The sequence below is a fragment of the Dama dama genome, unplaced genomic scaffold (assembly GCF_033118175.1).
Source record: "Dama dama isolate Ldn47 unplaced genomic scaffold, ASM3311817v1 ptg000174l, whole genome shotgun sequence".
Classification (NCBI taxonomy): Eukaryota; Metazoa; Chordata; class Mammalia; order Artiodactyla; family Cervidae; genus Dama; species Dama dama.
The window spans coordinates 373,351-396,445 of NW_026870975.1; positions in this window are offsets into that span (position 1 = coordinate 373,351).

Sequence of the window (23,095 nt, forward strand, 5' to 3'; positions counted from 1 at the left end):
CAAAGTTCAAAAGTCTGTTCTGTATTTCTGTGTCTCTTTTTCTGTTTTGCATATAGGGTTATCACTATCACCTTTCTAAATTCCATATATATGTGTTAGTATGCTGTAATGTTCTTTATCTTTCTGGCTTACTTCACTCTGTATAAGGGGCTCCAGCTTCATCCATCTCATTAGGACTGGTTCAAATGAATTCTTTTTAATGGCTGAGTAATATTCCATGGTGTATATGTACCACAGCTTCCTTATCCATTCATCTGCTGATGGGCATCTAGGTTGCTTCCATGTCCTGGCTATTATAAACAGTGCTGCGATGAACATTGGGGTGCACGTGTCTCTTTAAGATCTGGTTTCCTCAGTGTGTATGCCCAGAAGTGTACTTTAAATGACCAAAGGAAGGGACATGAGTGACATCCATTTGCCAAAGATGATTCGGTAGAAGCCCACGAGGATTAACGCCAAGGTATGGAACTGGGAGAAACTTAGGGCAAACAGAACAAGATTTAACAATTTGTCGTTCAGTCTCTCGAGGGATTTGACATTGCAAATGAAGAGTATTACTATTTTGGTGATGTAGCGCATGTGATCGTTGTGCTGCTTCCACCTGTGAAAGAAAACCTCTAGTGTGAGAATCAGCCATTTGATTTCCCATAGATAGAGGTCCAGGAAGTCCAGTGTGGGCACATAAATGCCCAAAGAAGCAGGGTAAGGTGCGCTGTTGCAGCAGAGACTGAATTGAACGTAACAAATGTTGAATGTTAGAATTCACAGTAGAAATAAAGGGAACGGTTTCTATATATTGCAAAGCATGAGCAATGTATTTGCTATCAGTAAACAAATTAAAAGACTGTGAGGGATATCGTGAACATACTTTATGAACGGCTGAAAGCTCTACTTCTTGAGCCGATGCATAGTTTGTCTGACAGGAGAAAGGGGTATCATTAACCACAAAGGCAGCAGTTCCATTGGAGGATCCGTCAGTAAAGATCGTAAGAGCATCTTGAATAGGAACATTAGAAACATTCTTTGGAAAAATAAATGAATGCTGGCTGGCAAAATGCAAAAATTTATCAGAAGGTAAATGATTAATAATTTGACCTGTAAAGGAGGAAAAAGCCAAAGCCCACGAGTCATTAAACTGAAAAAGCCATCCCTGCTGTTCTTTGGTATAGGGCACATAAATGTAAGCAGGATCGACTCCCAACATTTCTCTGGAAAGACGCCTTCCTTTGGCAACGAGGAGGCTAATGAAATCAAAAAAGGAGTAAGAACTTTTGAAGGCGATACAGGTAAATGGATCCACTGTAAGGGAGCATTTTGGTATAACACTGCCATCGGGGTATGTTTAGAGGGAAACACATATAGTCCCCACGGTTGAGAAAAATCACAGTAGGTAGCAAAATGCTGAGAGAGGGCCTGTTCAACTAGGGCCAGAGCAGCTCTCCCCTCATCGTTTAGTATTCTAGGGGAGGAAGGGTCAGTGGATCCTTTCAAAATATCAAACAAAGGCTTCAATTCTCCAGTAGTCAATTTTAGATAGGAACGGATCCAATTTATGTCCCCTAATAATTTCTGAAAGTCATTTAAAGTCTTCAGATTGTCTTCTCGAACCTGAAGTTTCTGCACTCGAAAGGTCTCTCTCTCTAGCCTAAACCCCAAATAAGAAAATGGCGGAGATCGTTGTATTTTTTCAGAAGCAATTTGCAATCCAAATTTAGTTAATTGAAGCAATAGCAGGTCATACGCTTGCAAAAGAATACCCTCTATACAATGAGCAAGTAAAATGTCATCCATATAATGAACTAAATAAACTTCAGGATAAGCCTTTCGAACGGGGTCAATCGCCTGATCAACAAGTTTTTGACAAAGTGTGGGGCTGTTAGCCATACCCTGCGGAAGAACTTTCCAATGATATCTTCGTGCAGGCTGTTTAAAATTTGTGGAGGGGATGCTAAAAGCAAAGTGATGACAATCATTAGGTTGCAGGGGTATGGTGTAAAAACAATCTTTTAAATCTATAATTATTTTATAGGTTGCACGTGGCATCCCAGCAGGTGAGGGCAAACCAGGCTGGAGTGGTCCCATAACCACCATGGTCTCATTAACTTTTCAAAGATCTTGAAGCAATCTCCATCTGCCAGATTTCTTTTTAATAACAAATATAGGGGAATTCCAAGGTGAATTAGAAGGCTCAATATGTCCTAAATGCAATTGCTCCTGTACCAACTGCTCAGCTGCAGCAATCTTTTGTTTGGTCAGGGGCCACTGATCAACCCAGACAGGCTCATCAGTTTTCCAACTGTTTGAGTCTGCATGGATTACAGGAGAATCAGTAACCCCCATTAAAAACATCCTAGCCCAGATCTGAACGGTTTTGAGTAGGGCAATATGGGTTGATTAATTACCTTGATTATCTTTTCCTTGCCCCTGTTGAGGGAGGAGTCCTTGGTTTAACATCATGTTAGAAACAGCTTTATTTTGGGGCAAACATATAAACTCCCATTTGTTGCATAACTTCTCTTCCCCATAAATTGACTGGGAGATGAGGGAGAATAAAGGGCTGGAAATCTCCTTCATGTCCTTCAGAGTCCCTCCAGTGCAGGATGCGGCTGCTCTGCTGTGGACTTTGAGACTGTCCTATTCCCCTCAAAGTGGAGTAAGCTTCTTGTTTGAGCCTCAGTATGGCTGAGGCCAATGCTCCTCAGCTATAACTGATACATATGCACCAGTATCTAAAATTCCTGAAAATGTTTTATTCTCAATAAAAAGGCCTAATTTAGGCCGTTCAGCAGAAATAGACTGCGCCCAGTATACATCAGATGAACCAAAACTATCAGTATTGTGCTCTCGTTTAGAGACAACTTTCCCCTCCATGTGAAGAGGCAACAGAACTAACTGGGCTATTCGTTGATTTGTGGGAATACTGATTATCTTTAAAGGTGCGTGGGCCATAATTTTGAGTTCTCCCATATAATCTGCATCAACTACTCCAGGGGATATTGATAAGCCTTTCATGGTCCAACTACTTCTGCCAATAATTAAGCCTACAGTTCCTTTTGGTAAAGGCCCGAAAACTCCAGTGGGAATGGCTTGCCTCCCCATATCAGGTGTTAGTACTGTGTGGGCGGCAGCACACAAGTCCAATCCTGTGCTGCCTGAGGTAGCTCGGAGGAGGCTCTTAATATCAGGCCGGTTAGGTTGGGCTGAAGTTCGTTCTGAAGTGCCCCATAACACTGTTTCGGGGCCTGGGGCTGGCCCCTCACTCAGTTTCCCGACTGCGGCGGAAGAGGTTTGCCATCCACATCTGTCTTAGATCTGCAGTCTCTAGCCCAGTGTTTTCCTTTCTTACATCTAAGGCATACCTTAGGATTCTTGGTGCTATCTACGTTGTTTTTCTTAGAGCATTGTGCCATGCGGTGTCCCAATTGTCCGCATGAGAAACAACTGCCAGGAGGCCCTCCCTTCTTTACACTACCCTTGTTCTTAGTTTGTTGATATAAAACTTCCTTGATAGTTTTTCCCTGGATAGCAGCAGCCATAGACAATCCCTAAAGATAGGAAGGGCCAATGTCAGCACAAATTCTTACATAATCCGCTAAACCTCCTTTTTTCCTCTAAGGTCTTAAAACAGCCTGGCAAGCAGTACTAGCATTCTCATATGCCATCTGTTTAGTTACAATAGTGCCGGCTTCTTCATCTCCTATAATTTTTGACACTGCCTCGAGAAGTCGAGTGACAAAGTCCTGATAAGGCTTGTCAGGCCCCTGTCAAAACTTTGATAAGTCTTCAGCCTTCCTATTTGAGGCAGGGAGCCTTTTCCATGCTTTTAAGGCTGCCTCATTAATTTGTGGATAAGCTTGTTCAGGGTAGGTCAGTTGTTGATTAAGGTCTCGAAATTGTCCTTCTCCCATTAGCATGTCAAAAGTAACCTACAGCCCGTTACGGTGGTTACATCTTCAGTGATGCCACAGACCTCGGTGTATTCTGAGCGCCGCAAGAGATAATCACCTCCTGAGAGAAAGGCTCGCGCAACACCCTTCCAATCATTAGGAGGCAAGTATTGAGATGAAAGACTTTCAATTATGGCTAGAGTAAACGGCACAGTAGGCCCGTATTGGGTGCAAGCCCGTTTTAGGTCTTTCAGCTGTTTAAAAGGCAGGGGCTCATGATACCTGCAATGATTAGCATCTTGAAAGACAGGGAAAATCATAGAATATCCCTCAAGATTTTCAACCTGTTCTCGGGCTGTTTTCACAGCCATTTGAAGTGGTGAAAGGACTGGCTTTTTTAGGCTAGATGGGACGTATACAGGCGCTGTTGGAATCAAAGGCGCTTCTGCGAGAGGAGGGGGAGGGAGCGGGACGGGGAGAGGAGGGGGAGGGAGTGGGACGGGCGGCAGCAGCGGGTCAGGATCTAAACCGGCTACAACAGATGGCGTTTTAGAGTGCAACGGCTTAGTTGTATTCATGGGCAATAAGTCTAGTTCTTCCATTCTCTGAGATATGGATGTTAGCATCTCTCTAAGTTCAGAAAAAGGGGGGCCTTGGTCTTTATTCTTTTGTTGAGTTACTATAAAGGCATCCCATCCTTCTTTGTTATGCTCAAAAGCCTGCTCTTTTTTTTTTTAATTTTTATTATTATTTTTTTTTTTCCCAGTGGGTTTTGTCATACATTGATATGAATCAGCCATGGATTTACATGTATTCCCAATCCCGATCACCCCTCCCACCTCCCTCTCCACCCGATTCCTCTGGGTCTTCCCAGTGCACCAGGCCCGAGCACTTGTCTCGTGCATCCCACCTGGGCTGGTGATCTGTTTCACCATAGATAGGATACATGCTGTTCTTTTCAAATATCCCACCCTCACATTCTCCCACAAAGTTCAAAAGTCTGTTCTGTGTTTCTGTGTCTCTTTTTCTGTTCTGCATATAGGGTTATCGTTATCACCTTTCTAAATTCCATATACATGTGTCAGTATGCTGTAATGTTCTTTATCTTTCTGGCTTACTTCACTCTGTATAATGGGCTCCAGCTTCATCCATCTCATTAGGACTGGTTCAAATGAATTCTTTTTAATGGCTGAGTAATATTCCATGGTGTATATGTACCACAGCTTCCTTATCCATTCATCTGCTGATGGGCATCTAGGTTGCTTCCATGTCCTGGCTATTATAAACAGTGCTGCGATGAACATTGGGGTGCATGTGTCTCTTTCAGATCTGGTTTCCTCAGTGTGTATGCCCAGAAGTGGGATTGCTGGGTCATATGGCAGTTCTATTTCCAGTTTTTTAAGAAATCTCCACACTGTTTTCCATAGCGGCTGTACTAGTTTGCATTCCCACCAACAGTGTAAGAGGGTTCCCTTTTCTCCACACCCTCTCCAGCATTTATTGCTTGTAGACTTTTGGATAGCAGCCATCCTGACTGGCGTGTAATGGTACCTCATTGTGGTTTTGATTTGCATTTCTCTGATAATGAGTGATGTTGAGCATCTTTTCATGTGTTTGTTAGCCATCTGTATGTCTTCTTTGGAGAAATGTCTGTTTAGTTCTTTGGCCCATTTTTTGATTGGGTCATTTATTTTTCTGGAATTGAGCTGCAGGAGTTGCTTGTATATTTTTGAGATTAATCCTTTGTCTGTTTCTTCATTTGCTATTATTTTCTCCCAATCTGAGGGCTGTCTTTTCACCTTACTTATAGTTTCCTTTGTAGTGCAAAAGCTTTTAAGTTTCATTAGGTCCCATTTGTTTAGTTTTGCTTTTATTTCCAATATTCTGGGAGGTGGGTCATAGAGGATCTTGCTTTGATTTATGTCGGAGAGTGTTTTGCCTATGTTCTCCTCTAGGAGTTTTATAGTTTCTGGTCTTACATTTAGATCTTTAATCCATTTTGAGTTCATTCTATGAGGCCACCATCACCCTAATTCCAAAACCAGACAAAGATGCCACAAAAAAAGAAAACTACAGGCCAATATCACTGATGAACATAGATGCAAAAATCCTTAACAAACTTCTAGCAAACAGAATCCAACAACATATTAAAAAAATCATACACCATGACCAAGTGGGCTTTATCCCAGGAATGCAAGGATTCTTTAATATCCGCAAATCAATCAATGTAATACACCACATTAACAAATTGAAAGATAAAAACCATATGATTATCTCAATAGATGCAGAGAAAGCCTTTGACAAAATTCAACACTCATTTATGATTAAAACTCTCCAAAAAGCAGGAATAGAAGGAACATACCTCAACATAATAAAAGCTATATATGACAAACCCACAGCAAGCATCACCCTCAATGGTGAAAAATTGAAGGCATTTCCCCTGAAATCAGGAACAAGACAAGGGTGCCCACTCTCACCACTACTATTCAACATAGTGTTGGAAGTGCTGGCCACAGCAATCAGAGCAGAAAAAGAAGTAAAATGAATCCAGATAGGAAAAGAAGAAGTAAAACTCTCACTGTTTGCAGATGACATGATCCTCTACATAGAAAACCCTAAAGACTCTACCAGAAAATTACTAGAGCTAATCAATGAATATAGTAAAGTTGCAGGATATAAAATTAACACACAGAAATCCCTTGCATTCCTATATACTAACAATGAAAAAACAGACAGAGAAATTAAGGAAACAATACCATTCACCATTGCAACAAAAAGAATAAAATACTTAGGAGTATATCTACCTAAAGAAACAAAGGACCTATACATAGAAAACTATAAAACACTGATGAAAGAAATCAAAGAGGACACAAACAGATGGAGAAACATACCGTGTTCATGGATTGGAAGAATTAATATTGTCAAAATGGCTATTCTACCCAAAGCAGTCTATAGATTCAATGCAATCCCTATCAAGCTACCAACGGTATTTTTCACAGAACTAGACCAAAGAATTTCACAATTTGTATGGAAATACAAAAAACCTCGAATAGCCAAAGTAATCTTGAGAAAGAAGAATGGAACTGGAGGAATCAACCTGCCTGACTTCAGACTCTACTACAAAGCCACAGTCATCAAGACAGTATGGTACTGGCACAAAGACAGAAATATAGATCAATGGAACAGAATAGAAAGCCCAGAGATAAATCCACGAACCTATGGACACCTTATTTTTGACAAAGGAGGCAAGGATATACAATGGAAAAAAGACAACCTCTTTAACAAGTGGTGCTGGGAAAACTGGTCAACCACTTGTAAAAGAATGAAACTAGAACACTTTCTAACACCATACACAAAAAGCCTGCTCTTTTAAATCGTCTTCCTCATCAGGAGAAAGGTCCGAATCTGAGTCTTGTTCGACAGCAGTAGTCTCATTATCCTTTTTTCTGGAACCTGGAACAATTGGGGAGTCATATATGTGCTCTGCTACCTGTTGTGGGGCACCTGAACACTTGGGTGTTATAAGTTTCAAGGCTGTTTCAAGTTTCCTACTCTCGTGTTCTGGGTTTAAACAATCCCTTATTAGAGTCCATAGAGAATAAGCATCAAGAGAAACTTTGTCCAGTCCACGGAGGGTATAGACCATTTGAATTTGTTCTCCTAACTTTGCCCAAGTTTCGAGGCTAACAGTTCCTTCCTCCAGGAACCAGGGACAAGTTTCCTCCACAAAGGCAAGAAATCTTTCTAGTTTCTGTTTAGACACAGAAATTTCTCTAGCTTTTAGCATAGTTTTTAACATAGAAACAAAGAACTGCCTACTCTTACTTTGCCCCATAATTTTTACTCTCAACTATACCCTCTCCACCCACAGTTTTCCAACGAAACCTGAATAGGTGAGGTTTCCTTCCGGGATCACTTTCAATAGTTCAGGTGGCTGGGCGCTGGGATCCGCTCACGTCCCTAAGTTCAGACGCCACTTGCCGGGCCTGCCAGCAAATGAACAGGTCGAGGACGCAATCACCAGAGCACCTGAGAAAGAAAAGACTCGGAAAGATGGGGTTGAGAGGGGCGGAGTCAGCTTGTGACTGATTCCGACGACTTTATTGAGGGGTAACATCCATATATATGCTAACAGGACTCACTAAATTTTAGATCAAAGACATGCATACGTGCAGAACTGCAGACAGGAATTTTATCTCGACTCTAAGACTAGCAGAGCATGGCACTGGCGTCTTACAATCAGTTAAAGATTGCCTAGACATAAACCATTCGCAGAAGCCTGACAACCTTATCAGAGTCAGGAGAATGGGCAAAAGGTGGCTGCACCAATTTCCTTGAGGGAGATGAGAAAGGCCAATTTGCACTTTAATAAATCAGGGGTGGCAGGACAGAGAGGGACTTCTTGATCTGTCTCAGGGCCAAGAAAGAGCCTGAGCAGTCAGGCTGGCTCCCTGCACTTCAGGCCACAAGGGAATGGCAGGACATACTTAAAGTAATGAAAGAGAATAACCCACAACCCAGATTACTGTACTGATCAAGGATCTCATTCAGATATGAAGGACAATTCAAAAGCTTTACAGACATGCAAAAGTTGAGAGAATTCAGCAACACCAAACCAGCTCTTCAACAAATGCTAAAGGATCTTCTCTAGACAGGAAACACAGAAAGGTTGTATGAAAGTGAACCCAAAACAACAAAGCAAATGGCAATGGGCCCATTCTTATCAATAGTTACCTTAAATCTAAATGGGTTGAATGCCCCAACGAAAATACAAAGACTGACTGAATGGATACAAAACCAAGACCCCTATATATACTGTCTACAAGAGACCCACCTCAAAGCAAGGGACACTTACGGACTGAAAGTGAAGGTCTGGAAAAAAATATTTCACGGAAACGGAGACCAAAAGAAAGCAGGAGTCGCAATATTTATATCAGATAAATTGACTTCAAAATAAAGGCTGTGAAAAGAGACAAAGAAAGACACTGCATAATGATCAAAGGATCAATCCAAGAAGAAGATATAACAATTATAAATATTGTGCTGTTATATTATATATTTAATATAGAAATTATGTATTGTATATTTATAATATATTATTTTCAAAAATTATCAAATTTTAAAATTAAATATATTAAAAATTCCAACATATGGAGGCTAAATAACATGCTTCTGAATAACCAACAAATCATAGAAGAAATAAAAATATAAATCAAAACATGCATAGAAACGAATGAAAATGAAAACACAACCCAAAACCTATGTGACACTGGAAAAGCAGTGCTAAGGGGAAGGTTTTTAACAATACAGGCTTACCTCAAGAAACAAGATGAAAGTCAAACAAATAACCTGACTTTACACCTAAAGCAACCAGAAGAGGAAGAAATGAAGAACCCCAGTGCTAGTGGAAGGAAAAAAGTCTTTAAAATTAGATCAGAAAAAAATGTAAAAGAAATAAAAGAGACCATAGCAAAAATCAACAAATCTAAACGCTGGTTTTTTGAAAAGGTAAGTAAAATTGACAAACCGTTAGCCAGACTCATCAAGAAACAAAGGGAGAAGAACCAAATCTACAAAATTAGAACTGAAAATGGAGAGATCACAACAGACAACTCTGAAATACAAAGGATCATAAGAGACTACTACCAGCAGCTGTATGCCAATAAAATGGACAACTTGGAAGAAATAGACAAATTCTTAGAAAAGTATAACTTTCCAAAACTGAACCAGGAAGAATTCAAAGATCGTAATAGACCCATCACAAGCACGGAAATCGAAACTGTACTCAGAAATCTTCCAGAAAACAAAAGCCCAGGACCAGATGGCTTCACAGTTGAATTCTACCAAAAATTTAGAGAAGAGCTAACACCTATCTAAGAATGCTCAAACTACCATACAATTGCACTCATCTCACACGCTAGTAAGGTAATGTTCACCATTCTCCAAGCCAGGCTTCAGCAATACATGAATCAAGAACTTCCAGATGTTCAAGCTGGTTTTAGAAAAGGCCAAGGAACCAGAGATCAAATTGCCAATATCCGGTGGATCATCAAAAAAACAAGAGAGTTCCAGAAAAACATCTATTTCTGCATTACTGACTACACCAAAGCCTTCGACTGTGTGGACCACAATAAACTGTGGGAAACTCTGAAGGAGATGGGAATACCGACCACCTGACCTGCCTCTTGAGAAAGCTGTATGCAGATCAGGACGCAACAGTGAGAACTAGACATGGAACAACAGACTGGTTCCAAATAGGAAAAGGAGTACATCAAGGCTGTATATTGTCACACTGCTTATCACACTTATATGCAGAGTACATCATGAGAAATGCTGGGCTGGAAGAAGCACAAGCTGGAATCAAGATTGCCGGGGGAAATATCAATAACCTCAGATATGCAGATGACACCACCATTATGGCAGAGAGTGAAGAGGAACTAAAAAGCCTCTTGATGAAAGTGAAAGAGGAGAATGAAAATTTTGGCTTAAACCTTAACATTCAGAAAACTAAGATCATGACATCTGGTTCCATCACCTCATGGGAAATAGATGGGGAGACAGTGGAAACAGCGTCAGACTTTGTTCTTTGGGGCTCCAAAGTCACTGCAGATGGTGACTGCAGCCATGAAATTAAAAGACGCTTACTACTTGGGAGTTAAGTTATGACCAACCTAGATAGCATATTACAAAGCAGAGACATTACTTTGCCAACAAAGGTCCGTCTGGTCAAGGCTACGGTTTTTCCAGTGGTCATGTATGGATGTGAGAGTTGGACTGTGAAGAAAGCTGAGTGCCGAAAAATTAATGCTTTTGAACTACGGTCTTGGAGAAGACTCTTGAGAGTCCCTTGGACTGCAAGGAGGTCCAATCAGGCCATCCTAAAGGAGATCAGTCCTGGGTGTTCATTGGAAGGACTGACACTGAAGCTGAAACTCCAATACTTTGGCCACCTCATGCGAAGAGTTGACTCGTTGGAGAAGACCCTGATGCTGGGAGGGATTGGGGGCAGGAGGAAAAGGGGATGACAGAGGATGAGATGGCTGGATGGCATCACTGACTCGATGGGCGTGAGTTTGAGTGAACTCCGGTAGTTTGTGATGGCCAGGGAGGCCTGGAGTGCTGCGATTCATGGGGTCTCAAAGAGTCAGACACACCTGAGTGACTGAACTAAACTGAACTGAACAGCTATCTTACTCAAACTCTTCCAGAAAATTGCAGAAGAAGGCAAACTTCCAAACACATTCTATGAGGCCACCATCACCCCAATACCAAAACCAGGCAAAGATGTCACACACAAAAAGGAAACTACAGGCCAATATCACTGATGAACATAGATGCAAAAATCCTTAGCACAATTCTAGCAAACAGAATCCAACAACATATTAAAAAGATCATACATCATGACCAGGTGGGCTTTATCTCAGGAATGCAAGGATTGTTTAATATCCACAAATCAATCAATGTAATACACCACATTAACAAATTGAAAAATAAAATCCATATGATTATCTCAATGGAGGCAGAAAAAGCCTTTGGCAAAATTCAACATCTGTTTATAATAAAAACTCTCCAGAAAGCAGGCATAGAAGGAACATACCTCAACATCATAAAAGCTATATATGACAAACCCACAGCAAACATTTTCCTCAATGGTGAAATATTGAAAGCATTTCCCTTAATGTCAGGAAAAAGACAAGGGTGCCCACTCTCACCACTACTATTCAACATAGTTTTGGAAATGTTGGCCGCAGCAATCACAGCAGAAAAAGAAATAAAAGGAATCCAGATGGGAAAAGAAGAAGTAAAACTCTCACTGTTTGCAGATGACATGATCCTCTACATAGAAAACGCTAAAGACTCTACTAGAAAATTACTAGAGCTAATCAGTAATGTTGCAGGATACAAAATTAACACACAGAAATCCCTTGCATTCCTATACACTAACAATGAGAAAACAGAAAGAGAAATTAAGGAAACAATACCATTCACCATGGCAACAAAAAGAATGCAATACTTAGGAGTATATCTACCTAAAGAAACGAAAGACCTATATATAGAAAATTATAGTACACTGATAAAAGAAATCAAAGAGGACACAAATACACGGAGAAATATAACGTGTTTGAGGAATGGAAGAATCAATATTGTTATCTATAGATTAGATTCAGTGCAATCCCTATCAAGCTACCAATGGTATTTTTCACAGAACTAGAAGAAATGATTTCACAGTTTGTATGGAAATACAAAAAAACTCAAATAGACAAAGCAATCTTGAGAAAGAAGAATGGAACTGGAGGAGTCAACCTGCCTGACTTCAGGCTCTACTACAAATTCACAGTCATCAGGACAGTATGGTACTGGCACAAAGACACAAATGTAGATCAATGGAACAGAATAGAAAGCCCGGAGATAAGTCCACAAACCTATGGACAACTTATTTTAGACAAAGGAGGCAAGGATATACAATGGAAAAAAGACAACCTCTTTAACAAGTGGTGCTGGGAAAGCTGGTCAACCACTTGTAAGAAAATGAAACTGGAACACTTTCTAACATCATACACAAAGATAAACTCAAAATGGGTCATAGATCTAAATGTAAGACCAGAAACTATAAAACTCCTAGAGGAGAACATAGGCAAACCACTCTTTGACATAAATCACAGCAGGCTCCTCTATGACCCACCTCCCAGAATATTGGAAATAAAAGCAGAAATACATGGGACCTAATGAAACTTAAAATCTTTTGCACAACAAAGGAAACTATAAGCAAGGTGAAAAGACAGCCCTCAAAATGGGAGGAAATAATAGGAAATGAAGCAACAGACAAAGGTTTAATCTCAAAAATATACAAGCAAGTCCTGCAGCTCAATTCCAAAAAAATAAATGACCCATTCAAAAAATGGGCCAAAGAACTAAACAGACATTTCTCCAAAGAAGACATACAGATGACCAACAAACACATGAAAAGATGCTCAACATTACTCATTATCAGAGAAACGCAAATCAAAACCACAGAGAGGTACCATTACACACCATTACACACCAGTCAGGATGGCTGCTATCCAAAAGTCTACAAGCAATAAATGCTGGAGAGGGTGTGGAGAAAAGGGAACACTCTTACACTGTTGGTGGGAGTGCAAACTAGTACAACCGCTATGGAGAACAGTGTGGAGATTCCTTACACAACTGGAAATAAACTGCCATATGACCCAGCAATCCCACTCCTGGGCATACACACCGAGGAATTTAGATCTGAAAGAGACACGTGCACCCCAATGTTCATCGCAGCACTGTTTGCAATTGCCAGGACATGGAAGCAACCTAGATGCCCATCAGCAGACGAATGGATAAGGAAACAAGTGGTACATATACACCATGGAATATTACTCTGCCATTAAAAAGAATTTATTTGAATCAGTTCTAATGAGATGGGTGAAACTGGAGCCCATTATACAGAGTGAAAAGCCAGAAAGATAAAGACCAATACAGTATACTAATGCATATATATGGTATTTAGAAAGATGGTACTGATAACCCTATATGCAAAACAGAAAAAGAGACACAGATGTACAGAACAGACTTTGGGACTCTGTGGGAAAAGGTGAGGGTGGGATGTTCTGTGAGAATAGCATTGAAACAACTATACTATTAAGGGTGAAACAGATCTCCAGCTCAAGTTGGATGTATGAGACAAGTGCTCAGGGCTGGTGCACTGGGAAGACCTAAAGGGATGTGATGGGGAGGGAGGTGGGAGGGGAGATCGGGATGGGGAACACATGTAAATCCATGGCTGATTCATGTCAATGTATGGCACAAACCACTATAATATTGTAAAGTAATTAGCCTCCACCTAATAAAAATAAATGAAAAAATAAATAAATAAAATAGCTCAACTGGAGGGAATGCTGTCCCTCCACTAGGTTTGTTTGCAGTGATTATTCCTAAGGCCCACTTGACGTCGCTCTCCAGAATGTTTGGCACTAGGTGAGTTTGAGTGATCTCTCCATCGGATTATCTTGGTCGTGAAGATATTTTTTGTATAGTTCTTCTATGTACTCTTGCCACCTCTTCCTAATAGCTTCTGCTTCTTAAAAGAAAGCAAGGTCCATATGATTTCTATCCTTTCTTGAACCCATCTTTGCATTAAATGTTCCCTTGTTATCTCTAATTTTCTCGAGGAGATCTCTAGTCTTTACCATTCTATTGCTTTCTTCTATTTCTGAGGAGGGCTTTCTTTGCGCTCCTTGTATTCTTTGGAACTCTGCATTCAAACAGGTATATCTTTCCGTATCTACATTGCTTTTCACTTCTCTTCTTTTTACACCTATTTAAAAGGTCACCTCAGAGAGGCATTTTGCTTTCTTGCATTTCTTTTCCTTGGGGTGGTCTTGAGTCCTGTCTCCTGTACAATGTCACCAACCTCCGACCATAGATCATCAGGCACACTGTCTATCAGATCTATTCTTAAATCTAAATCTATCTTAAATCTATTTCTCCCTCCCACTCTAGAGTCATAAGGGATTGACATAGGTCACACCTGAATGGTTTCCCCCTCTTTCTTCTATTAAAGTGTGAATTTGGCAATAAGAAGTTCATGATCTGAGCCAGAGTCAGATGCTGGTTCTGTTCCTTTTTTTTTTTTTTTTTGCTGATTGTATAGAGCTTCTCCATTTTGGCCGTAAAGAATATAATCAACCTGATTTTGATGTTGTCCATCTGGAGATGTCCATGTGTAGAGTCTTCTTGTGTTGTTGAAAGAGGGTGTTTGATATGACCACTGCATTCTCTTGGCAGAACTATATTAGCCTTTTCCAGCTTCATTCTCTACTCCAAGGCCAAAGTTACCTATTACTCCTGGTGTTTTTTGACTTCCTACTTTTTCATTCCAGTGCCCTATAATGAAAAGGACATCTTTTGGGGGTGTTAGTTCGAGAAGGTCTGGTAGGCTTTCATAGAATCACTCAGCTTCCATTTCTTCAGCATTACTGGCCAGGGCATAGATTTGGATTACCATGATATTGATTGATTTATCTTGGAAACGAACAGAGATCACTCTGTCACTTTTGAGATTGCATTCAAGTATTTCATTTCAGACTCTTCTTTTGACTCTGATGGCTACTCCATTTCTTCTAAGGGATTCTTTCCCACAGTCATTGATATAATGGTCATCTGAGTTAAATTCACCCATTCCAGTCCATCTTAGTTCGCTGATTCCTAGATTATCGATGTTCACTCTTGCCATCTGTTATTTGACCACTTCCAATTTGCCTTGATTCATGGACCTAACATTCCAGGTTCCTATGCAATATTGCTCTTTACAGTGTTGGACCTTGCTTCTATCTTCAGTCCCATCAAAAACTGGATGTTGGTTTTGCTTTGGCACCATCCCTTCATTCTTTCTGGAGTTATTTCTCCACTGATCTCCAGTAGCATGTTGGGCACCTACCGACTGGGGGAGTTCACCTCTCAGTGTCCTATCTTTTCGCATTTTCAAACTGTTCATGGAGTTCTCAAGGCAAAAAAAAAAAAAAATCCGAAATGGTTTGCCATTCCCTTCTCCAGTGGACCACGTTCTGTCAGACCTTTCCACTATGACCCAAGCATCTTGGGTGGCCCCAGACGGCATGGCTTACTTTCATTGAGTTAGACAATTCTGTGGTTCATGTGATCTGATTGGCTAGTTGTCTGTGATTGCAGTTTCAGTCTGTCTGCCTTCTGACGCCCTCTCAGTGCCTACCATCTTGCTTGGGTTGAATAGCAAGTATGGACCCTGATTTAAGGAATCCTGATGGGAAAAAAAATTACCAGCAAGAATGCAAACTACCACTCACCAAGAAAAAAATGAGAAAGATTCATACCTTAGCTTCAATTTCTCTTTCAGTTTCAAATTTCATTATTTTCCTCTATTTATGATATAGATCTCTGAGATTTCATTTTGCTTTTTTATATTCCTCAGCTATATGAGTAACTGAAAAATATGCTTTTCATAGAAGCCAATGATTATTTTATTTTTAGATGATCTTGGGATAGGCAACCAAAGTTGTTGACTTTAACTTGCAATCATTTTTTTTTTTTTTTTTGAGGGAATTGTTTCTGCAAGTCCAGAATTTATTCAGATTTAAAACCTTAAAAATTATGTTTCTTCTTGGTTCCACTATTCAGGTTGTCCTGGAGAAGGAAATGGGTACCCAACCCAATATCCTAGCCTAGAAAAGCCCATGGACAGAGGAGCCTGGTGGGCTGCAGTCCATGAGGTTGCAAAGAGTCGGGCATGATTCGGTGACTAAGATGTACACCCATGCAGGTTGTATTATTCAGAAACAATCCTTTACTCCTGAATGCAGGCGAGTAGAATCAGAAGTTAAAATAGACGTGGGTTGTCATATTTTTTTCCATTTGGAAAGGAGAATCTATCAAAGCTCATCAAGCAGGTCAATCTAAAATTAAAATCTCAAAACGACTTGTAGACTGAAAAAAAAAAAAAAAAAAAACTCCCAGAAGAATTTAAAATAAACTCTCATAGACATTTCTAAAAAAGGAAAATCAAGGAAAACAGAAGAACAGTGTCTTCACAGACAGTGAGACTGAGATGAACAGAGCACAGACTGAAATTTCAGTGTGAATGAAGAAATGAAACTTAAAGGAACAATGTGAAGATTGAGAAAATGATAGAATACAGAATCCTAAAAGTTTATTTATCCTCAAGAACTTGCTTCCTGTCACATGGATTAGCTGGCGAATGACAATTTTCTCTGGCTAGAGCAAAGTAGAGGGTGCCTGAGGAACATAAATGGCTGCTGGAGAAAGGTTAGAACACTGGGTCATGTGTAGTTGGGAAATCACACACATTTTTGGCCAGTGGCGGACAATTATGACAGCAAATGTGGCTGAATCTATGCATGTAAGTGGTAAAATTAGTGTAACTGATATCTACATAGGGTATGGTGGGATAGAAAATGAAGTAGTCAAGAATGACTACTACTGTCAATAACAGGAGAGAATGTGTTGCTAATGTTGTTCAGTCACTTATTTATGTTCATCCCTTTGCAACCCCATGGCCTGTGTCCCATCAGTCTTAGCTTCCCTATCTCCCAGAATTTGTTCAGACTCATGTCCATAGAGTTGGTGATACTATAACCCTTTCAGCAACTGCTACCCACTTCTCCTTTTACCTTCAATATTTCCCAGTATCAGGGCATTCTCTAATGAGACAGCACTCTGCATCAGGTGGCCAAAGGGGGAAAGAACACTGAAAGATAACAAAGGTGTTTCCAAGGAAATCTCTCGAAACCTTCTAAGATATAGATGCAGAAAACGCCTTTGGCAAAATTCAGCACCCGTTTATGATAAAAGCTGTAGAAGAAGTGGGAACAGAGAGAATCTTCTTCAACTTAATAAAGGCCATGTATGGATAAAACCACTGTTTGCATGCTTCTCATAGGTAAAATCTGAAACATGCTGCCTAAGTTCATGAAAAAAACAAAGTTGCCAACTCTTACCCCTGTTAATCAACATAATCTTGTGAGTTCTAGCTACAGCAATCAGCGAAGAAGGAGAAGAAAATAATTTCCAGAAAACTGGAAAAGAAGGGGTAAAACTGTTACTGTTTGCAAACATATATTACTATGCCAGAGGATCATAAGATGCGACCAGAAAATTAGTAAACATAGTCAATGACTTTAGAGAAGTTTCTGAATGCAAAATAAACACAAAGAAATCTACACATAACAACAATAAACCAAAAACAAAAATTAAGGAAACAGTTTAATTCACCATTGTAACAAGAAAAATACAATCTCTGGGAATGAACCTGCCTAAGCAGAGAAAAAACTTGTGCACAGAAAAGAACCAGGTATGGATAAAACAAATGAAAGATGACACAAATGGAATGAGAGATATACTATTCTTTGGACTGGAAGAATCAATGCTGTGGAAATGGCTACACTACAAAAAGGAGCTTACAGATTCAGTGCAACCCCTATTAATTTATGAATGACATTTTCTCACCGAATTGGAACAAAAAATCTTTACAACTTGATGGAAACATGAAGACTTTGAATAATGAAACAAACTGGAGAAAGAAAAACTGAGCTGGGGGAGGCAGGTTTCCCCTCTTCAGTCTATGCAGAAAGAAAAAAAAAACAAAAAACAAAAAACTATAGTAATCAGCATGGCATGAAATTGGCACAAAATCGGGATTAAAGCCAATGGAACAGACAGAAAACCCTAAGCTAATCTCTTGCCCACATGATCACCTGATCTATGATAAAGGAGGTAACAATATGCAATGAAAAGAAGATAATATATTTGATAAGTTATGCTGGAAAATCTGGACATGTTCCCCTGCAATACTGTTCTTTACATCATTTGATTTTACTTTCATCACCAGACACATCTACAATGAAATTTATTTCCACTTTGGGCATACCAGCATTGGTTACTAAACAATAGAGAGGCTGGCACATCAACAGCCTGACACACTAAACTACAGAGGAGCACCCCACTCAGGATGTCTTTTTATGTGTCTGATCCGCAGATCTACTGACGTGTATCCCAGTGGAGGCCCCTCTATGTGCCTAACCACATGATGTAGCAGAGTGAAACCTAGGCAAGGGAGCCCTCTACTTGCCTGAGTGGGCAGAGTCCCAGAAAAAGACTGGTCAAAGAGGCCGTCTGATTGCCAGCTACAAGACGCTCAAAGACACACTTGATAGGGCCATAATTCCTGTGGTGGAGGCAGTCCATGTCCCTGCACCACTTGTAACCACCAGAGTGTCCTCAAGCCAATCAGCTATGTCACCTTCATTCTCAATACTCACTAGGACAAAGCTGACATGGGCAACACATATCTTGCATCTATGCACTCAGGATCATTCGGGCAGTTTCCCACTCTTTTAGGCCCAGTAGACTGTGCCCTGTCAGGCTTTTTCTGTCAGATGGGGGAGTGGTCTCCAGGCAAGAATACTGGAGCATATTTATCAATAATGGTTGTCATACCTTTCTAGAGCACTTTATTTCCTTCTGCCCTAACTGATAACTCCCCCCTGAGAAACTGGTGCTGCCAGGATCCCTGCAACTCAAGCAGCTGTACCACCTCCACACCTAGCCCTAATGGGACAAACACAAGTCCTCCAGGTCAGCCCCAGAAGCAAACCCTAATGGCCAACCCACATGCTGAGTTGGAAAAAATAAATCACAATTGAAACCCATGGGAAGAGTCTTTGGAAGAATAGACAAAAACCTCCCACCAGCTGTACAAGCTGCAGATTAAATCCACATGATCAACTAGTCAGACTCTGTGTCTATGGAATATATAAAAGGTAATTGATATCTCCCACAAAAGAAATCATACTGGTTCTGATAGCTGTGGGCGTTTGAGCCAAGAACACACAGGAGTAGGTCCACATTGGAATCTGAGCTGCCTCCACAGCAGATCCAGAGATCAGCAGAGTGTTGGAGGGCATCCTAGGGAGGGGAGGTGAACTATGACTCCCAGTGAGGGAAAGGACTCTGACAGCATTCACTCAAGAGAAACATTTCTCTTTCTTACGTTTTGACTTGTTCTGTAGATCTTTCAGAATTTCTTTCTTTCTTCTCCCCCTTCCCCAGCCCACCCCCTGTGTTGTAGTTGTCACCTTTTTTTGGCAATATGGAATCTAATTAAGCTTTTGATTTTTCTTTTCCCAGTCACTCTTTGTTGTTGTTGTTGTTATATACCGCTTCCTCTATGTGTGCCTTTGTAGTTTTGTAGAGTTTGCTTTCTCTCCCTCTCTCATTAAATTTTAATTTTTAACCCTATTATCATTTTCTACATTTATTCCTTTACTTGCTTTTCCTACTGTTCTTCCCCCCTTGCAGTTAATCTTTAATGTGTATAAATCTTCCTTATCAGCCTCTATTTAGCTTCGCAAAACTATTCTTTCATTCTTTACTTCTCTTTCCTCTCAATGTATCTGTTAGCTTCATTTTCATTACGTTATTCCTTAATTGGCCCTTTGCTTTAGCTTTGTTTTCCAGTTTGTGCTGTATTTGCTTAATTTTGTACCAGTGTATATAATTTTTTCTTTCTTTTTATTTTTGTTGGAATGTTTTGATTTTGTTTATGGGTCCATATGTATATGTATATATTTAGTCACATTTTTTATTGTTACTATAAACCTCTGTCTCTACATTGGACTTTGGCAGTTCTGTGGAGTTTTCCTCTTTTCTTTCATCTTCTTCTTGTTTTCATTTTTTCTAATTATAATTTTAATTTTTTAAAACCTATCATATTTTCTCACGTTGGTTCAGTTGTTTTCTTTTCTATAGCTCTTTGCTGCATGCATTTAATCTTCAGTGTATATAAAATTGCTTCCTCTAATGCTATATAACTTCTTTATATTTTTTCTTTCTTCGCTTTTTTTTTCTTTCCTCTAAACATATGTAAAATTTTATTTCATTGCTTTATACCCACTCAACACCTTGCTTTAGTTTATTTTCAGTTTGGCTTTAATTAGTTTTCTTCTTAACATTTTGACATAAATTTTGTTTTACAGTTTTACCAGTTCAATCTACTGTACTTCATTTTCTTGAGCTGTTTTGACTTTGCCCTTACATGCATAAGTAAATGTGGATATTCCATTTTATTTAGTTATTATGTGTCTTACCTTATAACTGTCTTTTGTCTGGGATTCATCTTTGGTTTCTCACTTTTGGACACTTGTTTGATCTCACATAATGTCATAGAAAACCAGTGGTGGAATCTTTATTTCTGACCAGAGATCAAGCCCTGAGCCATTGGAATGGGAGCACTGATTCCAAAACCCTATATGGTCAGATAATTCACCCTACTGAGTATCAAATAGAGAGAACTTACATAAACTAAACCACGTGAATACAAGACCCAGCATCACCTGAGAGCAACCAATGATAGCACCCTGTGCAGGACGCCTCATTTAACAACAAAAAAACAAAAATACAAACCCAATCATCAGCAGACAGGATTACTAACTCATTTAAGCTAGCCCTTAAGAGGAAAAACAAACAAAAAACCAAGAACTCAGCACAAATCTCACCCTATAGGAAGCTCACAGAAGCCATTAAAACAATCTTCAGAGTGTGGAAATCAAATGAAAGAAATAATTCAAACTTGAAGCCTAGGCAAAGGAGAACTCAGACACAGAAAGTTTACTAAAAAAAAGAAAGAAATAAAATGCAGAGAAGTACTCCACGAATGGAGGAACAAACTATAAACACAGGAGTTCAAATAAATGAAGTGGAAATAGACAAATGACCTGGGGGGAAAAATAGTAAAGATGATCAGAAACCTTGTAAACTAAATAGAGAACATGTAAAGATCCTATAACAAAGACCAATAAGAATTAAAAAAGAAACACACGGCAACAAACAACACAATTACTGAAATGAAGAATACTCTAGAAGGAATCAATGACAGCATATCTGAAATAGATGAAGGCATCAATGATCTGGAATGTAAAATTGTGGAAGTAACCTCTGAAGAGCAGAATAAAGTAAAAAGAAGGAAAAGAACTGGGGATAATCTCAGCGGCCTCAGGGACAATAGCAAATTCACCAGCATTTGAATTATACAGGTCCCAGATAACAAGATTGAAAGAAAGTGTATGAGAATATTTTTCAAGGGATTATTGTTGGAAATTCCCCTAACATGGAAAAGGAAATAGTCGATCACGACCAAGAGGCACAAAGAGTTCCATACAGGATAAGCCCAAGGAGAAACATGGCAAGACACATAGTAATCAAAGTAACACATATTAAACACAGAGAAGGAAAGTTAAAAGCATCAAGGAAGAGGACACAAGTAACATACAAGGGAAACCACAAATGCATAACCACTGAACTTTCAGCAGAAACTCTGCAGGACAGAAGGGGATGGCAGGTTATATCTCAAGTATTGAAAGAGAAAAATCTACAACCAAGATTTTAGTCCCCAGAAAGGATCTCATTCAAAACTGATGAAGAAGCAAAAAGCTTTTCAGACAAGCAAAATTTAAGAGAACTCAGTGCCACCAAAGCAGCTTTACAACAAACGTTAAAGGGTCTTATATAGACAAGAAATACAAGAGAAGAAAAAAAGATCTACAAAATCAACCCCAAACGATTGAGAAAATATCAATAGGAACATATATATCAATAATTACTTTAAAAGTAAATAGATTACATACTCAAAAGACACAGCCTGGCTGAATGGATACAAAAAGAAGACCCCTATTTTTGTTCTCAGCAAGAAACCCCCTCGAGACATCAAAACACATAGAGACTGAAAGTGAATGGAGGAAAAAAAAATATATTCCTTGTAAATTGGAACCAAAGTGTTCTGGAGTAGCAAACTGCATATCAGTAAAAATAGCCCTGAATATAAAGATTACAAGAGACAGGAAGGACATTATATAATGATCAAGGAATCAATCAAAGAGGAAGACAAAGCACCTGTAAACATCTACGCCCCCCCCCACACACACACATAGGAGCACCTCAAAACATAACACAAACACTAACAGATAAAAAGGAGAAATTGACAGGAGCACAATAGTAGGAAACTTTATTACCCCACTCATAATAGACAGATTATCAAAACAGAAAATTTGTAAGAACACACAAGGTTTAAATGATAAAGATGGCATGGGTTTCATTTGTACCTTCAGGACCTTCCATCCAAATGCAGAAGAATATACCTTCTTTCCAAGTGCACATGGAACATTCTTCAGGATAGATCACATCTTGGGTCACAAATCAAAACTCAGTAAATTTAAGACAATTGAAATCATATCAAGTATCCTCTTCTACAACTATGTTTATGAGATTAGATATCATATACAAAACAAAAACAAAACTTTAAGAAGCACTAACACATGGAGATTAAACATGCTTTTAAATAACCAAAAGGTTACTGAGGAAATCAAAAGAGAAATTAAAAAAAAAATACTTCTAGAAACAAATAACAATGAACACACGACAAGTCAAAATCTATGGGATGCAGAAAAGCAGGTCTAAGAGCGAAGTTTATAGCAATAAAATTCTACTTCAAGAAACAGGAAAACCATTGAACAGAAAATCTAACTTTACACCTACAACTGCTGGAAAAAGAAGAACAAAAAACCGAAAAAATTAGTAGAAGTAAAGATACCATAAATTTCAGCAGAAACAAATGAAAAACAAATGAAAGAAACAATAGTAAAGATTAATAAAAC